Consider the following 17,656-nt stretch of genomic DNA (forward strand, 5'->3'; position numbering starts at 1 on the left):
CTTAAACCTCTTATAATTCTTAATAGTCAGTTACAGTTCCTGTTCCTCCAGCTCCATGTCTTCCCAAACTTTTATGATGTTTGAGCACATTCTTGACTCTTGAAACATGGGATCAGGATTAAACAGTCTTTTTTTTTTTTTTTTTTCTTGAGACGGAGTCTCGCTCTGTCACCCAGGCTGGAGTGCAGTGGTGCCATCTTGGCTCACTGCAACCTCCGCCTCCTGGGCTCAAGCAATTCTCCTGCCCCGGTCTCCCGAATAGCTGGGACTACAGGTGCCCACCACCACACCCAGCTAATTTTTGTTATTTTTAGTAGGGACAGGGGTTCACCATATTGGCCAGGCTGGTCTTGAACTCCTGACCTCGTGATCTGCCTGCCTTGGCCTCCCAAAGTGCTGGGATTACAGGCATGAGCCACCGCGCCCGGCTGGATTTAACAGTCTTAACTGGAACCACCATTCTGTTTATCTAAAAATCCTGAAAAAGCAATACGGTACAATATATTTTTTTTTTTTTTTTAATTTAGAGACTGAATCTCACTCTGTCACCCAGGCTGGGGTACAGTGGTGCAATCACTGCAGCCTTAAGCTATCCTCTCGCCTAGCTAGGACTACAGGCACAAGCCACCACGCCTGGCTGATTTTTAAAATTTTTTGTAGAGGCAGGGGTCTCACCATGTTGCCTGTGCTGGCCTCAATCTCCTGGGCTCAAATGATCCTCCCACGTAGGCCTCCCAAAGCGCTGGGATTACAGGTGTAAGCCACTGTGCCCAGACTTAAACACTTTTTGACTAGAGTAAAACTATGTCTATTCAACAAATCTTTCAATTAACATTAATTTTATAATTTCACAACTTGAAGAAAAAAAAAAATCAAAAACTACCTTTCTGGTCTCCCCCACCAAAGGCTTCACAAAACAATGAAAAGAGGATAGAAGAGAAATTTAACTGTCTGGTGTTCTGATGTTTTATATCTATGAATAAGATAGAGCTTATTAAAATATTTTACTTACCTAAACCAAAAAGTATTTTATTTGCCAATACATACATTTATACTCTTTATGTTGCGTGTGTTTTTCTAAGTACAAAATTAAGATACGCCATCTTGTCATAGGTAATTCATTGTATCTTATACATCAACTTATAATGTAATGAAATTTTATGGAAGATCTTACATATAGAAAGGTGTAATAAATCATTAGGTACAGCTGAATGAATTATTTCAAAGTGAATATGCCTGTGTGATTTAATTGTATTTAAATGGGTTATAAAAACATAAGCTACCATAAACCTGTAAGTCAACAAATATGTAACAATTTACATTTCAGTAATTGTGCAATGTGAAAATTTGGGAAAAAAGAAGCACTTTTTCCACAATTTCAAAGAAAATGAAAACCCTTCAATGCAAACTGGATTTTTTTATAATAGGCCTATCACTGTATTACATGCAAACTATCCCTATTTACACTTTTAAATTTTTTATACAAACTCAATTTATTCAAACAAACCTATTACCTAATTCTTCCCTATTTCTCTTCATTGATTGCATCTAATAAGAAGAAGTCAAACCCTGTTCCCTCAGGCAATTCAAGGTCCCTAATCATGGTAGAGTTGTCGGATGAGTTCAGCTCCAGGTCACACAGTGCACAAGCCACTTCCAACAACTAAGTTAAATTAGCAGAAAAGTTTTCCCAGCAACAGTCAGGCAGGTGCCTACAAATATGGGACCCCCAAAAAGGAAACATCCCACCAGCCTTAAACCTGCTCCGATGATCCCTTCGGCAGGGACTACCACCTGTGGCCCCAGGGATCCAGATCTCCTCCAACACCGATGTTCACTACCTGAACTCTGGGTTCCAGGAACACTGTTTCTGCTACTCATGAACCCAGCTCACTCTCCAGCCTCACGGCAACATCACTTGTTTTCCACAACAAACACGGCCCACCCCGCCTCAGGTCTAGCTAGCCTCCCACCCCGACCCCAGCATGAGCAGAGGGAAATAGTTTTTATTATCACTTATCTGATCATATCACTGCCTTCTTTCTCCAAACTTCCACAAATCTACTTGCAGAAATAAGAGACTTCATTAGCTAGCTTACAAAATTTTTATAAACAAAATATTTGTCTCTCCAAATATTAGTAATAAGGCTAGTCTTACATTCTATTTAATGTACTATTGAAATATTTTGCTAATATGTGGCCACGCATGATGGCTCACGGCTATAATCCCAGTTCATGAGTTTCAGACCAGCCTGGACAACACGGTGAAACCTCATCTCTACAAAATACACAAAAATTAGCCAGGAATGGTAGCGGGCACCTGTAGTCCCAGTTACTTGGGAGGATGAGGTGGAAGGAACGCTTGAGCCTGGGAGGTTGAGAATGCAGTGAGCTGTGACTGCACCACTGCACTCCAGCCTAGGGAACAGAGCAAGACCCTATATTTAAAAAAAAAAAAAAAAAAAGAATTTTGCTATGTGCCAAAAAGTAGTAAAGACTACAATTTTACCTATGAACAGAGGAATTCATCATATTACATACCTTATCCAATACCTGTCCAGTTAATGACTCTTCATTATTGCAGTTCTTGAAAAACTATGCCCTTTTTTTTTTCGTATAATTAGTCTTTCACCTAGAAGCACTACATAGGCCGGGCGCTGTGGCTCACACCTGTAATCCCAGCGCTTTGGGAGGCCAAGGTGGGCGGATCACGAGGTCAGGAGTTCAAGACCAGCCTGGCCAACATGGTGAAACGCTGTCTCTACTAAAAATACAAAAAATTAGCCAGGCATGGTGGCAGGTGCCTGTAATCCCAGCTACTCGGGAAGCTGAGGCAGGATAATCGCTTGAACCCAGGAGGCGGAAGTTGCAGTGAGCCAAGACCGTGCCACTGCACTCCAGCCTGGGCAACAGAGCAAGACTCCGTCTCAAAAAAAAAAAAAGAAAAAGAAAAAAAAAAGAAACACTAAATAATGCTCTATAAGGAGTGGTATTTTGACATTACAATTTCAGGCAAATATACATACTAATATAGTCAACCCAATTGTTCCTCGTCAGAGAACAGACTCTGGTACAGATTTGAATTTTGTGTCATGCTTGGATAAACCCAAAATATTCTGCTTTTGCTTGGCATACATATGCCAAGTGCCTCAGAGGCAGGGGAGCATCTCCAACGCCTGTTTTGTTGTGCACATGTGCTGGCTCTACCTGCTCTGAAGTGCTCTCTTGTTTAGCTTTTGTGACCCTGAAGTGCTTTCCTGTCCTATAACTTTATTTTTATTATAAGTTCAGTCACAGTGCAATCTCCCCAAACAGCATCATCATAACCCAGAGAAGAGAGAGAACATGTATATGTTTAAAGGAGCTAAGCTACAGCGTAAATGATGGAGGTTTAACTATGAATGGTGCTTTTTCCTTCAATGCCTAACATAAATTCCTTTGTGATTACAAAATCAGTTAATAGAAAAGACTAGTGGATTTTGTCAGCAATTAAACATCTACTGGCAAATGGGTCACTTCAGATGTCCCTAATCTTGATATGCTGATTTTAATATTCAGCCAAATTACTTCATTATGGTTATAATAGACAAGAACATCTCACATCGGGGCCTGTTGTGGGGTGGGGGGAGGGGAGAGGGACAGCATTAGGAGATATACCTAATGTTAAATGACGAGTTAATGGGTGCAGCACACCAACATGGCACATGTACACATACGTAACAAACCTGCATGTTGTGCACATGTACCCTAAAACTTAAAGTATTAAAAAAAAAAAAAAAAGAATGTCACCATAATAATATTTGATAGGCAGCCACTGCTGCAGCCTCTGGAAGCCTGAAAAACGGGAATTAAGAGCAAGAGAACGACTCAGTCCCTGGGTGTCGGCGGTGGCCGTGGGGGTGAGACGGATGGGGGTGGAGGCGCTGCTGCTGTGGGGGCAGGTGGTGGCGGCGGCCGCCCGCTCCAGCCATGCTGAATAAAAACAGGAAGGAGAAAGAATCACCAAAAGCAGGGAAGAGTGGAAAAAGTTCAAAAGAAGGACAAGACACAGTGGAATCAGAGCAAATTTCCATCAGGACAAACAGCCTTGTTGCTGTCCCCGTCTACAGTATCTGCTAAATAAAAGTACCAGCCTCTCAGCCCATACTGAAGAAAGACAAACGGCAAAATTCTTCAAGGTTTAGTGCAAGCAATAATAGAGAACTTCAAAAACTACCATCCTTAAAAGGTTCGTTGTCACCAGCACTTTGTGAAGGTTCCTGGGGTGGCCTGCAGCAGCTTTTCCCGCGGCTCCCTCACACTGCCACCTTATGACAGGGATCATGAGATGGACCCGGATTTCAGAAACAATAAAATGTGGAATGTGTCCATGAAATAGGGTTGAAAGGTTGACTTGGAACTCAGTGGGCCTGTTGCTTTTCTCTATGAAACATCTGTAGCTTCTTACCACAGTGCGTCCATTTAGAAAGGGGGGGTCTGTTAACCAGTACGTGGTCATTGTTTAATGCACCTTTCAATCTCTTCCTTATCAGTGGCGGTTATGTCTCCTTATAAGTTCATTTATTCTTTTGGCTGTTCTGTTTGTGTTCAATATTATTCATCTGTACTTTTATCTTTAATTATCCTATGTCTTTTATTTTAACATTTTCTTCATTTATTAAGTTGAATAGAGAGTTGACTTATTTTTAGTTTGCTTTTTAATAACAAAAGAATTTAAAGCCACATATTCATTCTGAGTGTAACTTTCAGCCCTATCCCTAGATTTTATTTTTTCCTAACTTTTCAAGTCATAGGTTTTTCTTTTTTAGAGTTAATTGAGGCATAATTTACATATCCTAAAACTCACCCATTGTAACTGGAAAATTTAGTTATTTTAGCGAATACATAGAGTTGTGCAACCGTCACCACAATTCTGTTTCAGAATGTTTCCATCTGCCTCCAAAAGTTACCTCGTGCCATTCACCATTAAGTTCCCCTCCGGGCCCCAGCTGCAGGCACCCACTGATCTGCTTTCTGTCTCTAGACTTACTTTCTTCCGGACACTTCATATAAGCGAAGTCATATCATAGGTAGTCTTTTACACCTGCTGTAAGGTTTTTGAGGTTCATCTGTGTTGTTTCTTTTTAATGCTGCATCATATTCAGTCAGATGGATACACCACAATTTGTTTATCCATTCACCAGTTAATGGACATTTGGGCTATTTCTTAGCTGGTATGAGTAACAGTGCTGCTGTGCACATTTGCATAGAAGTCTGTGTGAGCAGATATTTCATTTCTCTTGAGTAGATACCTAGGAGTGGAATTCCTGGCTTGTATGGTGAGTTTATGTTTAGCTTTTTAAGAGACTGCCAAACTGTTTTCCAAAGCGACTGCACTATTTTACATTTCCACCAGCAATGGACACCAGTGTGTCCACATTCTTGCTAATATTTGTCTTTTTGCTTATAGCTTAATTCTTGTGGATGTGTAATGGTGTCTCACTGTGGTTTCAATTTGCATTTCCCCAATGACTGGAAATGTTAAGCATCTTTTCATATGCCTGTTAGCCACTTGTCTCTCTTCTTTGATGAGATGTCTATTTTTAAGTTGGTTGTCTTCTTCTTGTTGAATTGTAACAGTATGTTATCCCAGATATGAGTCCTTTATCAGAAAATACAATGAAAATAAATTATTATAGAAGTACAAAATACATCCACAATGTTAATTATTGTAGTCAGTAGACATAAGATTACCCTGTTAAGTTGATATGAAAGTTTCAAAATGCTTATTCTCAATTTCTGTTATTCATTGCAAATCTTCAGATTTGTCTATATGTGTTAAACATTTCTTTTGAGCTTTTAATTTCAGGGTTTTTTTTCATTTGTGAAAGTTCTGTTTGGTTCCTTTTTCGGTCTGCAGTGCCATTTTAAAATATTTTCCTATTCTCTTGAACATACCATCAAAACTTGTCATTTATTTAAATAAAGTAAATACAGATTTTTTGTTGTTGTTGTTTGAGATGGAGTCTCGCTCTGTCGCCCAGGCTGGACTGCAGTGGCGGATCTCGGCTCACTGCAAGCTCTGCCTCCCGGGTTCATGCCATTCTCCTGCCTCAATCTCCCGAGTAGCTGGGACTACAGACGCCTGCCACCACGCCCGGCTAATCTTTTGTATTTTTAGTAGAGATGGGGTTTCACCGTGTTAGCCAGGATGGTCTCGATCTCCTGACCTCGTGATCCGCCCGCCTCGGCCTCCCAGAGTGCTGGGATTACAGGCGTGAGCCACTGTGCCCGGCCAACATAGCTGTTCTATAGCCTGTGTCAGGTCATACCAGTATCTGAGGTGTTTGTCACATTTTGTTCGTGATGTCTTATTTCCTTGTGTACGTGATTTTTAAAAATTGTATACTGGTCATTGTATTCAGATTATTTGAAATAAACTGTAACCTAGAATCAAAAAAATATATATTATTTGGAATAAAAAATTCCCTAAGCTTTCAAGCTCTAGTGAGATGACATGAAATAGTTCAACAGTTTCATGCTCGTTCCTTTTTGCACTTAGTTTATATGAGAACACACCTTGCCAAAGCATCCACTTCTGGCCTCTCTCCACCAAACTCCTCTCTCTCCTTCCAAGCCTGGCTTCCTCCCTAAATTCCCTATTTCTATGAACGGCTCTAGCCTTTTTCCAGAAGCCTCAGCAGCAACATCTTTGATTGAGCCATCCTTGCCCTAAATAAAAGCTGCTGCTCGAATGTGCTCTTCATGACCTCCCACATCTGTGCTTGCCACTCCGTTCTAGAACCAACACTTTCCTGTGAGCATATCTCACTCATGCTCTTCCCGCTGCCCACAGTGCCCTTCCCCCACTGCTTCCTAAACTCTGCCTATCACTTAAGACCTAGGAGGCAATGCCATCTGCTTCCTGAAGTTCTTCCTGATTCTTTAAGGACTCTCTCATACCATTGTTTTGATATTCAGGATGTTTATTCACTTTCAGAGATGGGAAGAACTCAGTACTTTTTAAAATGAATTCTTGAATTCATTCTAGAGATTCAGCAATTAACATGTAATGAATGCCTGCTGCATATCAGACATTTAGATATACCCAAGTTTATAGTTGTCTTAGATGATGCTTACAAAAACTCTTGGAGGAAATTTTTATTTTTTTATTATTATTATTATTTTGAGACGGAGTCTAGCTCTGTCGCCCAGGCTTGAGCGCAGTGGCGCCATCTCGGCTCACTGCAACCTCCACCTCCTGGGTTCAAGCGATTCTCCTGCCTCAGCCTCCCGAATAGCTGGGACCACAGACGTATGCCACCATGCCCAGCTAGTTTTTTGTATTTTTAGTAGAGATGGGGTTTCACCATGTTATCCAGGATGGTCTTGATCTCCTGACCTCATGATCCACCCACCTCGGCTTCCCAAGGTGCTGGGATTACAGGCGTCATCCACCGTGCCTGGCCCCTGGGAGGAAAATTCTTAAGCTTATTTTATAGGTGAGAAAGCTAAGGCTCTGGGCAGCTGGTTGACTGGCTTTCCCACGCTTAAGTGTCAGGTCAGTAGCAGTGCCAGGATCCTAGCCACATCTCCTGACAGCAAGCAGGCACTCTTTCCATCACATGGGAGGTGATGCCCTCGCCACCTGGCTGCAGCTTGGTATACGTGGTTGCTCCTAATCAACAGCCATTTATTATGTCAAAGGGTAAACACGCTACCAGACACCATGAAGACATCTTAATAATCTAAATCATATGAAAATACTGCTTTTTTGTTTGTTTTTTTCAGACAAGAGTCTCGCTCTGTCACCAGCTAGAGTGCAGTGGCGCTATCTCGGCTCACTGCAACTTCCGCCTCCTAGGTTCAAGCGATTCTCCTGCCTCAGCCTCCCAAGTAGCTGGCACTACAAGTGCGTGCCATCACGCCCAGCTAATTTTTGTATTTTTAGTAGAGATGGGTTTCACCATGTTGGCCAGGATGGTCTCGATCTCTTGACCTCATGATCCGCCAGATCAAAAAATGATCAAACATCAACAATTTCACATAGTTCGAACTAATGGGAAAGGATTTTCTCCCCCTTGAAAAACATAAAAGTTACTTGATTCAAGAATAAAACAATTTTAAAACTAAGATAAAGGCAATAATGAGAACTCTATAGGCAACTCTTTATTTTTGGAAGATTATGAGAAGTGACCAAATAGACTTAATGTCACCTGCCCAATGACCCGAAGGGCTTTGGAGTGGAAGGATCACTTGAGGCCAAAAGTTCAAAGCCAGCCTGGGCAACATATGAGACACCATCTCTACAAAAAAATTTAAAAATTGCTGGGCATGGTGGCGCACACCTCTAGTACCAGCTACTTTGGAGGCTGAGGTGAGAGGACTGCTTGAGCCCGGGGTTCCAAGCTGCAGTGAACTATGATTGCACCACTGCACTCCAGCCTACGCAACAGAGCGAAACCCTGTCTCTTTAAAATAAATAAATAAGAACTGAAAATCTATAAATTACCATTTAGAAGAAAAACTGGATGCCTTTTCTGCTTATATCACCATACCCTTGAAACTGTATTTTCAAATACTTCCTTTGAAAGTCTCTGAGATTCCAGGAGTTGTGACACCATTGCAAAGCACAGCAAACAATGACCTCACAAGGCTCGTCTCCAGTCTCATTCCCGTCCTGCTCTTTATCTCCCACTGCTGATATATAATTCTTGCAGGCCAGCACCACAGAGATCTTTCTAAAACACAGCTTGCTTAAAATCCCACAAGATTAATCTGAGCTCTTAGCATGGTGAAGACCTGGCCTCTCCCGGGCTGGTCCTCTTGCTCTCGCTCTCCTCCCTCTCCGTGTCCCCTCTCAGTGTCTCCTCCCCCTTGCCTGTCCCTACACTTCATGCTGCACAGTCCTGTTTATAACTCTCTGTCACCATACAGTTTCATGTCTATTCCTCTGTATCTTTGTGGAATCCTCTGATTCTTTCTTTTGGGAAGTATTGCCCAACATCAATCTTGATATTAATCATACCCCTTTATTTTGGTGCCTAATTCCACTTTTACTACACTTTTCATACTAGCATGATTTGTTCACACATCTGTCTCCAAAAATGCCCTTTCTTTCTCTATGAAATCTGAGAGGAGACTTCAGGTGGCCTCCACTAACCATCTTGCTTTTATGTCTTTATTCTGTCTACAATTAAAATAAGTTGCATAGAATTGTTTTAAAAATAATAGAGAAATTCTAAGCCTCCGTGGTAGCCACCTGAGTGTCTTTTTTTTTTTTTTTGAGATGGAGTCTCACTCTGTCACCCAGGCTGGAGTGCAGTGGCGCAATCTCGGTTCACTGCAACCTCCGCCCCCCGGGGTTCAAGTGATTCTCCTGCCTCAGCCTCCCGGATAGCTGGGATTACAGGCACCCATCACCACGCCCAGCTAATTTTTGTATTATTATTATTATTATTATTTTTTGAGATGGAGTCTTGCTCTGTCGCCAGGCTGGAGTGCAAGTGGTGCATCTTGGCTCACTGCAACCTCCGCCTCCCAGGTTCAAGCAATTCCCCTGCCTCAGCCTCTCGAGTAGCTGGAACTACAGGCGTGAGCCACCATGCCCGGCTAATTTTTTTTGTATTTTAGTAGAGACAGGGTTTCACCATATTGGCCAGGATGGTCTCAATCTCCTGACCTTGTGATCCGCCTGCCTCAGCCTCCCAAAGTGCTGGGATTACAGGCGTGAGCCACTGTACCAGGCCTAATTTTTGTATTTTTAGTAGAGACAGGGTTTCACCATATTGGCCAGGATAGTCTCAATCTCCTGACCTTGTGATCTGCCTGCCTGCCTCAGCCTCCCAAAGTGCTGGGATTACAGGCATGAGCCACTGCACCAAGCCTAATTTTTGTATTTTTAGTAGAGACGGGGTTTCACCATGCTGGCCAGGCTGGTCTCAAGCTCCTGACTTCACTGATCCACCCTCCTTGGCCTCCCAAAGTGCTGGATTACAGGTGTGAGCCACCCTGCCCAGCTCTCAGTATCTCTTTAAACTGTACATGTTTTATACATGTACATATATTTCTGTGTATATATTTCACAATAAAGAATAGAAAAAAATTAGACCAAATGTCTAGTATCTTATCTTGTAATTTAATCATCACAAGATTTAAAAAGACTATAAATATTTTTAGCAGTTTACAGAAAATGTCTTTAAATTTGTCTTTGTTTTACTTCTACACTGCACTGATCTTTTTTCTTTCTGTTTTTTGAGATGGAGTCTCGCTCTGTCACCCAGGCTGGAGTGCAGTGGTGCGATCTTGGCTCACCGCAACCTGTGCCTCCTGGGTTCAAGCAATTCTCCTGCTTAAGCCTCCCCAGTAGCTGGGATCACAGGTGCGTGCCACCATGCCAGGCTAATATTTGTATTTTTTTTTTTAGTAGAGACGGGGCTTTACCATGTTGGCCAGGCTCGTCTCAAACTCCTGGCCTCAAGTGATCTGCCCGCCTCAGCCTCCCAAAGTGCTGGGATTACAGGTGTGGGCCACTGTGCTTGGCCTACACTGATGTATTTTTAAATTTTTTTTTTGTAGAGACAGTGTCTCACTATGTTACCCAGGCTGGTCTCAAACTCCTAGTCTCAAGTTATTCTCTTGCCTTGGCCTCTCAAAGTGCTGGGATCACAGGCGTGAGCCACAACACATACTGTATAACTAGTTTTTTTTAAAAGTATAAGCAGTTTCTCAAGTAAAATGTCATTTCAAAAATGACAAACATCCCTAATGCAAAACTCTAGCAAAATAATTAGAATAAAACCTACTTATGCTCACGTAATATTCATCAGTATGAAATCATTCCTCTTTGTTCCTATCTCTTCAAGGTTATATATCTTCAGGTTTGAAGAGTAGGTTTTACTTGCCCATTTAGCAAACAAAAAATAGGTGATAATGATATCAAGATACCTTATGAACACGGATGCTCATTTTTATCACATAAATTATATGCTCAGTATTCCCAGTCACAAAGGTGGCAAAAATATAAAATGTTCAATAAAATCAAGCCTCTCTAACATCTCATTAAATTCTGAAGCCAGAATATTTCATATTCCAACAATTACTAAGTCTCACAAATTAATAAGAGCCAATTAGATATCTAAAATGCATACTAGCTCCCTACCCCCTGCAATAGTACTACAACATGCTATTTTAGTCTATAAATGTGAATAACTTTTTTTTTTTTTTAAACAGAAATGAGGTCTACTCTGTTGTCCAGACTGGTCTCAAACTCCTGATCTCAAGTGATCCACCTACCTCAGCCTCCCAAAGTGCTGGGTTTACAGGTGTGAGCCACCACGCCCGGCCCAATATGAATAAATTTTAATCATAAGACTTATTCACATAAGGCCCAGGTGGTAGCTCATGCCTGTAATACCAGAACTTTGAGAGACTGAGGCAGGAGGATCACTTGAGCTCAGGAGTTTGAGACCAGCCTGGCCAACATGGTGAAACCCTGTTCTCCACTAAAAATACAAAAATTAGCCAGGCGTGGTGGCGCATGCCTGTAGTCCCAGCTACGTGGGAGGCTGAGGCAGAATTACTTGAACCTGGGAGGCAGAGGTTGCAGTGAGTTGAGATTGTGCCACTGCACTCCAGCCTGAGAGACACAGCAAGACCCTGTCTTAAAAAAAAAAAAAAAAATTCATCCATATCCATTCAATTCAATACACATTTATACCCAAGGCAAGATGCTAGGAATAATTAGGGCTAGAAAGAAACTGGCAGGAAAATGGGCTATCAAAGTGCACAGATAACAAAAGAAAACGCATCCCATGCCACATGAGAACTATGCCAACACCCTGGGAGCGCTCTGCTTCCAACCTCATGGCTGACAGGACACCCTGTATCACACTCCTGGTAACAACACCTAAAAGGCAAGATAAAACACAAAACATGTTTTTAAAAGCATCACTGAGTTGGCACAACAGTAAGGAACCTACAGGGACCAAAAATAAAGAGAAACCAGAAACCTTGGGCAATAATAAAAGAACTCCACAGCTGGCTTTTGTCCTGAAGGTTTTTGCCCACCTGCATACTTGCTCCCTGGCAGCTGGTGAAGTCTGGCATTAGGAGGTAAAGACTTAAGCTCATTCCATTGTGGAGAGTCCAAGAGGAGATGCCCACAAACGTCCAGGATGCGAAGACCTACAACCTCAATGTAAGGCTAACTATGAAATGAACCCCCCACACAGAAGAGGGCAGTAAGGAATCTACCTTTCTCTATCACTGAGTGGAAGGAGAGACGGCCCCCTAACTATCTGTAACCACTAGACAGCTCTCATGAAAGCGTCATGATCCACAAAAGGACAGTAGAAATTGAGCCTAGCTTGTGCCTAGTTACTGACAAAGGCCTTTCAGGAAAGGCCTGACTTTATCCAGGTCTCAAAAAATGCCCAGAGGTAAAGTTCCAAGGAAAATGAGCAGCTCATTGTCAAAAACCAAAACACAGAGCAATCAAGGAGCCAGGACTCAACAGTCAGCAGAAGTCACGTTCAGATTGAGAAATTATTAGTTGCTGAACATAAAATATGTTTAGTGTGTTTAAAATGTAACCAAAGAGCAACTAAGAAGATTTAAGAACTAACACTTCTTTCTTTTTTTTTTTTGAGATGAAGTCTCCCTCTTGTCCCCCAGGCTGGAGTGTGATGGCGTGATCTCAGCTCACTGCAACCTCCGCCCCCTGGGTTCAAGCGATTCTCCTGCCTCATCCCCCTGAGTAGTTGGGATTACAGGCGCCTGCCACGACGCCAGGCTAATTTTTGTATTTTTAGTAGAGATGGGGTTTCACCATGTTGGCCAGGCTAGTCTAGAACTCCTGACCTCAGGTGACCCACCCACCTTGGCCTCCCAAAGTACTGGGATTACAGGTGTGAGCCACTGTGCCCGGCCTAAAACTTCTAGAAGTGAAAATTTTAATGAATTTTACAACAGCTTTACTGAGGTATAATTCACATATAATAAACTGCATATATCTAAAGTACACAATTTAATGTTTTGACAAATGTATAAACTATGAAATCAGCACAATCAAGAAAATAAATCCATCCTCTCCCCAAATTTCCTTGTGCCCTTTTGTAATCCCTTCCTCCTCTTTGCCCCCCACTCCTGGTTCTCATATCCACAGGCAAACACTGACCTTCCCTGTTACTAGAGATTATGTTTTCTAGAATTGTATATGAATGAAACCATAACAGTATTCAGTATGTAATCCTTTGGCTGGCTTCTTTCAGCACAATGATTTTGAGATTCATCCATGTTGTAGCATGTATTAGTAGTTCATTTCTTCTGATTGTTCAGGAATATTCCACTGTGAGGATATACCATAGTCTATTTGTGCATTTATCTGTTAACGAACATTTGGGTTGTTGCCAGATTTTGGCTTCAAGCCAAATCAAACTGCTATGGACATCCATGTACAAGTCTGCACAGACATTTGCTTCCATTTCTCTAAGGTAAATATTTAAGAGTAGAGTTGTTGGGTCATACAGTAGATGTATGTTTAAGTTTCAAACTACCAAATTATTTTCCAGATTATACCATTTTACATTCCCACAAGCAATACATAAGAGTTCCAATTTCTCCCTTTCCTCACCAACACTTGCTATGATCAGTCTTTTTAACATTAGACATTCTAATAGGTGTGTAATGCCACTTCATGGTGGTTTTAATTTGTATTTTCCTAAAGACTAATGATGGTGAACACCTTTCCATGTGCTTACTTGACATTCATATATTTTATTTGGGGAAGCACCTGTTCAATCTTTCACCTGTTTCTTTTTCTTTTTTTTTTTTGAGACAGAGTCTTACTCTGTTGCCCAGGCTAGAGTGCAGTGGCACGATCTCAGCTCACTGCAACCTCCGCCTCCTGAGTTCAAGTGATTCTCCTGCCTCCCAAGTAGTTGGGATTACAGGCGTGCACAACCATGCTGGGCTAATTTTTGTATTTTTAGTAGAGACAGGGTTTCGCCATGTTGGCCAGGCTGGTCTCGAACTCCTGACTTCAAGTGATCCACCCGCCTCAGCCTCCCAAAGTGCTGGGATTACAGGCATGAGCCATTGAGCTCGGCCTATTTCTTTTTTGAATTGGGTTGTTTGTTTTCTTATTATTAAGCTTTGGGAGTTCTTTATATATTCTGCATCTGAATCCTTTATCAGGTACATGATTTGCTAGTATTTTTCCTAGACTATGTCATACCTTTCAAAATAATAATAATAAGAGCACCTTTTATGTATTAAATAGACAGACACAGCTGAAGACAAAATTCACTAACTGAAAGATGAATCTTAGGACAGTATCCAGAATATAGTACAAAGAGACCAAAAAAGAGAATATATAAAAAAGAAATTAAGAGACAAGGAGAATAAAATGAAAGATGAAGGTCTAATAAGAGTTCCAAAAGAAGAAAACAGAAAGAATGCAGAAGATAAAATACTTCTCGAGATAACAGAGAATGTTCCAGAACTGTTGACAGATGCCAATCCTCAGAATCAGTAAATTCAACAAAGCCCAATAGGGAAATTAAAAGAAATTCACACCTGGCTCTGCTCACAAGGGAGGATTAATCCCAATTTCATTAAATCCCAAAACTCCACTAATTGACAGTAAAGGGATTTTTGACATCAAATAATATAAAACCACAAAAGCAGGACTAACAGCAGTGCACACAACACAGATGTTTGGAAGTTGGCAAAAGAACAGACGAGAAATAACTGACCTAGTACATCTGAGACAAACCTCAAGCCAGAAGGAGTAAAACTGGATAGACACTCCAGTTACAGCACAGAATCTTCAAAGTTTCAGGAACTGACAACACCATGTACCTCTGGAAAGGGGAATAAAATGTAGGGACTGAAAATAAGGCAGACTGAGTGAACAATATTTAAGAGGCAGTTAAATCCCTATCTACTCCCCAACTCCATGCTCCTAGGTGACTGCCTCTATCCTCTCCTGGCATAAGTCTAAAAGTTTTTCTCTAGACAGTTGAAATGTTATCTGGCCTAGGAGATGATACGCACAGTTGAGTCTTGGGCACCATATGGAAAACGGTGTCTGGGTGACTACATTAGCAATGAATGCTTCTGGAAATAAACATCACATTTATGGTCAATTGATCTGACAAAGGTGTCAGGCAATTCAGTGGGAGAGAGAATAGTCTTTTCACCAATGGTGCTGGGATAACTGGATATTTACATGGAAAAGAATTAATTTGAATCCTTTAACTCACACTATACACAAAAATTAACTTAAAATTGATCATAGAACTACATGTAAGAGCTAAAACTATAAAGCTCTTAGAAGAAAACACAGGAGGGTAGGATCAATTGGTCTTGGCAACTTACTGGATATCCTAGAATAAAGCAAAAACTGACTCAGATTTTAAACCTGCTTGGCTGAGAAGACAGGAAAAAGTTCTTCCAGGATACCTAAGTCGAATGTGTCTTTCCTCTTTGCTGATCTGGCTCTGAATCCTTTCACTGTAGCAACTCAAGAGAACTCTATGCTTAGTCCTGAGTGGTCCTAGCAAACCACGGAACCTGGGGACATCTTGGAAGCTTCAACACAGGCATATATAATGAGAACAAATCAATTTGCCTTTATAGCATAATGACAAACCAGCACAGTAGTATTAACCTGACTTGCTGGCCTACAATTTTCAGAGAGCAGAACTTCCCCGGCTTCTTAGTTCAGCAGCTGCTGATGGACATCAATCACACCAACTCAGCATCCTGCCCTTCTCTTCCAACCCACACTCCCCCCTTTCCTCACAGCTCTCCTTAATCTGTCCTTAGATGTCTCAGCCCAGAAGTTAGAAGGCTTATTAGCATGTCATTATTCTATAACCAAGGTATACACAGAAACATTTTGGGGGAAGATGTTTTTCATATCTTAAAATGCACGTAAAACTGCTCTGTAGACAATAAAGTGTTTTAGAAGGTAACGTATTATTAAGCTTAAAAGGTAGATGTGTAAGCCATAAAATACAGTAACATCTTTGATGTGATGCTTCCAATCCTAAATTATTCCTCTAGAGGAGCTCTCATACCTTCCTCTAATTACAAGCCACATAAAGGATAAAAACACATTTTTAACTTTGGTTTCAGGTTTCAATTTTGTTGATCTTGAAATATACACATTATCTCCTTATTAACAAGAAACAACTTCATCAAGGAAAAGGTCTCATCACATCAAAACTGGTCTACCCAATTTATCATACCTTTGGAATGCTTTCCTTTTGAGTCTCTTCCATATATTATATCATATATAACACACCTCACTTCTTCAACACGGCCTACTCAATGTATCTATTTAATCTTCCCTGAAGTTCAGGTCATGGTAATTCTTTCTTCCTTTCTTTCTTTCACTTATTATTATTATTATTTTTTTTTTTGGAGACAGAGTCTCGCTCTGTCACCCAGGCTGGAGCGCAGTGGTGCAATCTCAGCTCACTGCAACCTGTCTCCTGGGTTCAGGCGATTCTCCTGCCTCAGCCTCCAGAACAGCTGGGATTACAGGCACCTGCCATCATGCCCAGCTAATTTTTGTATCTTTAGTAGAGAGAGGGTTTCACCATGTTGGCCAGATTGGTCTAGAACTCCTGACCTCAGGTGATCCGCCTACCTTGGCCTCCCAAAGTGCTGGGATTACAGGAGCTAGCCATCGCGCCCGTCCCATGGTAAATCTTAGAACTCAAAAAGATCTTCAACATTCTGTTGGACAAACAAGCTATAAATGCTTGCTAAAGTGTAACCTGGATGTTCCCAAGCTTGGCATGGCAACATAGTCACATGGGGAGTTTTCTAGGCCCCACTCCAGATTTACTGAATGAAAATATCTGCCAGTGGCGTGTGCGCGTCTATTTCTTAAGACGTCCTGAAGCAGATCCGCCTGGAAGAACTCTGTAGAGGCTCTTGATTTGCAGTGGACAAATCTCTACTCCAATGACAGAAGGCAGGAATGTGAAGAGGGAGAATCTATAATCTTAACAACAGGAATATTTCTCCCTGAGTGGCAGAAGGATTATGATATTGAAACCAAAGAGAAGAAAATATAATCTAGTATACCACATGGCTCTGCAGTGGATAATACCTGCAAAATCTAAAATAATGAAACTGCTAAATGGTTTTCAACTTTATAACCAATCTACAGACAAAGCACAAAAGGTTTATAGTTAGATAACAATATACAAATATTGTCAACCTTTACAACATGAAAGTCTGGTACAGCTGCAAGAGCTGGAAGGAAGGAAGGAAGGGAGGAAGGGAAGGAGGGAGGGAGGGAGGGAGGGAGGGAGGGAGAGAGGGAGGAAGGAAGGAAGGAAGGAAGGAAGGAAGGAAGGAAGGAAGGAAGGAAGGAAGGAAGGAAGGAAAGATGGCAAGGGCCTAATATTATCATTTTACAAAGAGCAAGGTCCAGAGATACTGTTTAAAGTTGATAGTACAAATAAACAGAGATTTAAGTATATGAGGTAGGGTCACAAATATAGCCAATAAAAGAACTAGCAATTCAATAATAAGTTGGGAAGTAGAGAGGTGAAATAACTTGCTCAAATTCAGCTCATTAGAAAGCTCCGAGGCCAGTGGCCTAAACATGGGCCAGTCACACTCTAGATTCCATGCACTTTACCAGTATCTCACC

The 17,656-nt window shown here is 41.4% G+C and overlaps 1 protein-coding gene across 20 annotated transcripts in view; it reads right to left on the reverse strand.

Annotated features, from left to right (window-relative positions):
• The window catches only part of PPP1R13B (protein phosphatase 1 regulatory subunit 13B), a 110,290-nt gene that overhangs the window by 25,049 nt on the left and 67,585 nt on the right, over positions 1 to 17,656 (reverse strand). For 2 of the 20 annotated variants that reach the window (XM_063793911.1, XM_063793912.1), the window contains exon 5: positions 5,030 to 5,641. The exons of the other annotated variants lie outside the window; for them this stretch is intronic. The gene's annotated coding sequence lies outside the window, so the exon portion shown is untranslated. The remainder of the gene's footprint in view (positions 1 to 5,029; positions 5,642 to 17,656) is intronic. 20 annotated transcript variants of the gene reach the window in all.

The sequence above is a fragment of the Pan troglodytes genome, chromosome 15, assembly GCF_028858775.2.
Source record: "Pan troglodytes isolate AG18354 chromosome 15, NHGRI_mPanTro3-v2.0_pri, whole genome shotgun sequence".
Classification (NCBI taxonomy): domain Eukaryota; kingdom Metazoa; phylum Chordata; class Mammalia; order Primates; family Hominidae; genus Pan; species Pan troglodytes.